This window comes from Protomyctophum bolini (genome assembly GCF_963924005.1).
Source record: "Protomyctophum bolini genome assembly, chromosome: 4".
NCBI classification, from domain to species: domain Eukaryota; kingdom Metazoa; phylum Chordata; class Actinopteri; order Myctophiformes; family Myctophidae; genus Protomyctophum; species Protomyctophum bolini.
The window spans coordinates 8,349,910-8,354,837 of record NC_137865.1 but is presented as its reverse complement, the minus strand read 5'-3'; positions in this window follow the sequence as shown (position 1 = coordinate 8,354,837).

Here is a 4,928-nt window from a genome sequence, read left to right as displayed (position 1 = left end):
CGACAGAGGAAACCAAAGAAAGGCACCGACCTGCTCATCAGAAGCAATTAGGGGTTCAATGTCTTGCTCAAGCAGTGTTGATTTTGACTGCAAATTTAGATCCAGTTTTAGTCAGTGTTTTTACTAAAATCCAATTCCGTTTTGGTCAAGATCAATTAAAAACATCAGTTTATCTACATATTTAGACATACCGGTGTGTGTGTGTGTGTGTGTGTGTGTGTTTGTGTATATACATATGTATATGTGTGTATATATATACATATTTATTTTTATTGGGCACATTTGCGCAAGTGGCTATGGCTGAATTTAGTGTTTTTCGTGCAAAACTAATGTTGGGAATGGATTCAGAATCATGAAGACCCCCTAGTTTGACATGTCACATGACTCACATGCTACTTAAAGCATGATGACATTTTGATTTTTTTTCCTCATATTGGTTTTCTATGGTGTGGTATACAAAAATAGCCATTACTTTCTCCAAATTAATAGAAAAATCACACCCGTGTGAAGTGAGTCGTGCAACTCCGTGTGGGGGTCCCCAATGGGTCCCCGGAAGTTCCAGACCCACAGGACCACGACCAGGGTGCCGGCCCGGTTCCGGCAAGCCGCCCCACGTCCAAAACGGTAGAGAAATGAGAGTTACCATGTGGGGGTTCCCGGGGAGTCCTCAGGGGGGTCCCCGGAAAATCTAGACCCCCAGGAACGCGCCCAGGGGGCCGGGCCGAATCCGGCGAGCCGCCCTACGTCCGAAACGGTTGAGAAATGACAGAGTTACCGTGTGGGGGTCCCTCTACTGTACCCTCGTCTACTGTACTGTACTATACTGTCACTGTACTGTACTGGCACACCAGAAATCATCATATATACAGTTAATATGTGCGTGTGTGTTTGTGTGTGTGTGTGACATCACAGGTTAATCCTTAACCGTTGAGTCTTTGGGCCTGTGGCTCCCCGGCTGTTATAGTACAATTGTACATTGTCCTATATTGCTGTCAAATCTGAACTGTATATAGTTTCTTTGGGTAGTGCCAATGTCCTAACATTTAAAAGTCAGAACGAGACACCGCCATCCGAAAGCCTAGATCGCCATAAAAAGCTCTGAGATTTACTCACAAAAAAGCAAGAAGCACTTTGTAAATGAAATGTGTTATCATGGTGGCACTCAGCCACTGAGTCAAACCGGTCAAACGAGACCGAAAACAGCCATTTGTCCGTATCATATTCAAATCCCCGTGCTCAGAATTGATTCACTATGCTTTTACCGTGGTACGCGAATAAAAAGAAGAAAAAAAAGTAAAGGCAGAAAAAAAGAGGTGCCATTTGTGCCGGTTTAAATAATGTTTAAAAGCCGAAACAAGGCACTAGGCTTTTCATCAATTCCTTGTCCCAGCTGTTCGCTAAGGCTGGGGCCATTTGTCACGTTGCTCTTGCCATCAATATTAACTATGGTCGGAAACATTGTTAAATTGCTCACACCTATTTGTCCTTCAGGCTAATGAAATGTGTTCCACAGTCACCAGTCAGTGTGGCCTTCATTAGCCCATTAAAACCGGGAAAGTATCTGTGTTTGAACTATATATAGCACATTGGTTGGATATTCAAAAATAGCAGATATACAAGCTCATATAGCGCGTCACTTTGTGCCGTGCCATGAACTTGTATATCTGCTATTTTTGTGGAATCGTGAACATTTGTGACAGACCTTTCGATCAAATCTTTCCTCCTGGGTGGGTCCCAAAAAATCTGATGGGGGTCGGTGGCCAAATATACAAAGTGGGGCTCCTAATCCATCTTTAGTAACACTTTCATAATTTTGTGATATTGTTCGTGATATTGTTTGAGAACCACATATATAGAAACGTCTTTTTCTGAACATTGTTGGGATTTATAACATTTGTAGAATCGGCCTCGGGTCTTACTGGGTTAGAGCAAACACACAACGCTGGGCTGGAGGATAACAGGAAGCGCCTGGCTGTGATTCACCCTCGGGGAGGTTAACTTGAGTTTGAATTTATAGCAAATAGCCTGCAGGTAAATATATGAAAAGACTGGAGATTGTGCATGAGCCGAGGCATAACTGGTAGACTTCCTAAAACATTTAATATAAACGGAAATATTTGTAATGACGACGGAATTAATTTGCGGACACCACTAATAGTGGGCCTCTTTTCCTTTGTCAACAACTATTATAAATCTCAATATATAGAATAACAATATTACCAAGTATTGTACCCGGGGGGGCGAATGCACTCCCCCAATACCATCACAGAAATCCCCCGCCCTCCAAGCCTTCAAAACCACTCTCAAATCCCACCTCTTAAATATGGCTAACTCCGTCTCACTATTCCACTGTTTTATTTTATTTCATAGTGTTAAGCCTGTTCTTATAGTGTTTTTCCAAATAAATGTGATGTCCTTTTCTTGTCCCCCCCCGGGCCCCACGCATGTAAAGCTTGAGCTGCTACTTAAGCTATTCTTTAATTTGAATCCTGAAAAGTAACAGTTTTTTCCACCCGACAGACACAATACAATCCCCAAATAATCAGTGTGCAACATTTTCAGAAACCGTTTTGCACTTAAGGTCCTATTTTCTTCAGGCCAATGCATATATTGATTAAGCGCTTGCGTTGTCAATGTATAAATACCATGCATGTTTACCTTTAGCAGACCCTTTTATACTGAGCAAATGGCATGAACCCTTGTCAACACACGACAATGCAAGTAGATATAGTGCAATTCAATCAACAAAGTGGTGCAAAGTAGATAGGATACCAGGTAAACATCAAACGTTTAATTAAACAACATGTCAGGGTTTGACATTACATTTTTTGTACAGTACATTTCCCATTCACTTGTCCGGAGACAAATCTCACTTGCACACAAATTCATTTAAATCAACTAACTGCAAGTTGTTTTTTGTGAATACATGTTTGAATGAATTGAATGAAATAGATGAATATTCTCAGTTTACAAGTTAATAGCCCTATAATGTCTGTGATCTTACATACATTTCATGTATTCCAAATACACAGGCAATGTCAGGCATAGATCAGTCCTATCCATAATAATGTCAATATGGTTGGCTACTTGGCTCAGAAAACATGACACAAAGAGTCACATTTTAATTAATGCACTTTTCCGGAAAGATGTATTGGTTTAAAAAAAAAAGGCCAAGTCTTAATGTCAAGCGGCAGCCCTGCATGTTATCTAAATGCTGTACTTGGCATCTGTAAAATATACAGACATAGCACAAACAACACAATATGCACAGCACAATTAGCAGATATGGAAAGAGGCGATAAGCAGTGATACAAGGAAATAAGTAGTGCTAAGGAGGCGAGGTGGAGTCTGAAGTGGTGAGAAAACGTGACTCGAGTCTGCTGTTACCCCGGATGGGGGAGGGGGGGGGGGGGGGGTGTCATTTCACAGCTTGGGAGCCAAGAGGGATAAGTTGCGAGTGGAGGTTTATGGTTTGAGGAGTTCCTTAAGCCTGGAGATAACTGAGGATTGCACAAGGACCTGGGGATACTCCTCGAAGGATGCTGGATGATCCAGGTCCCACTTCTAGGTTCTTGGCAGTTTGAGCAGTCAGTCACTGTTCAGGCAGACTGCATGGTCCTCAAGCATGGCAACAACTATAGTAGTACCAAACTTCTTACCATGTACTGGATGTTTTTTCTCCCCTCTCTCCACTATAGCCTTTTTTTAAGCCTGTAAGGCACTGTCTGTACTCTGCACATACATGGTTGCTTACTTGCTGCAATTGAGGAACTTCCCTTTCCGTAAGCGGAGATACTTTCAGAGATAACCGCAAACATCCAGAAAAGGTTGAGAGTCACTGACCTACATCAAGTAAAGTGAGCTGAGAAAGACGGTTCCACATTCGATAGTCACGCGGCACACATCCACAAACTCCTTTAAAAGGCAGGTGCTGTACTAAAAGAGATACAAAGATGTCTTTTAAAACGGCACAAAGAAGGCCTGCACACTGTATAGCTCCATTTATAAGTGACATTTACAAGGGTTCTGTATGCACTGAAACATGCCAGTTAACCACTTTAATAGGGGCACTCCCCCATGTCCCAACCTTATCTTCATGTAATTGGTCCGCACTAATGCTCATGGGACGGCACCGTTTACATCTCACTGGAGAAAACGGTGGCGACTGGAGATGTCTCATTGGAGGGATATGGACAGTAAAAAAATGTAACCTGCCTTCCGATGACTTCATCGATGGGGATCCCAAGATAATGGAGACTCTTCCTGTGTAGACTGAAGACGCCATTGTTTAAGTGGTTAATGGAGCTACGGTGTCTGTGCAGACCTTCTTTGTGTCTATTATTTGAGCAATAATCCACAAGTCACATGGTCACCAGGCTGTGCTCTGTATGTCGTCAACGGCTGGTGGAAACTTTGACTTTGACTTTGTCCAAAAAAAGTTGCAATGGAATGGAATGAATGGGAAGTGTTGCAATGGATTGAATATAGTTATTATTTTAGTCCAAAGCTCCTGTTAAAGTTAATACCTTATACAATTGGTTCAATATTTATAATACAGACTGACTTAACCACTTTCACTTTGGAATTGTTTCCCAGAAATAGAGAAAACGGCAGATCTACAAGCTCACAATACATCACAATGCGACACCTTTTGAGATTGTATAGATCAGCTACTTTCATTGCATGACACTCGTATATTGAGAAAGTAGGGCATTAATTCACCAAAAAACACAAGTTGAAATATCGAGATACAAGTTCTCTACAGCGACAGCTATAAAATGTTACTCAATTTTTGATTCAGACACTTTTCTTGCTTTCTTTCTTTTCTTCTCTTTTTTGTGTGTGTGTCTAAGAATAACACTGTAACCTACTTGTCCAAATAACACCTATAAAAGCATGGCGTGTTCGTCCGTTTTCCATCCCAGACA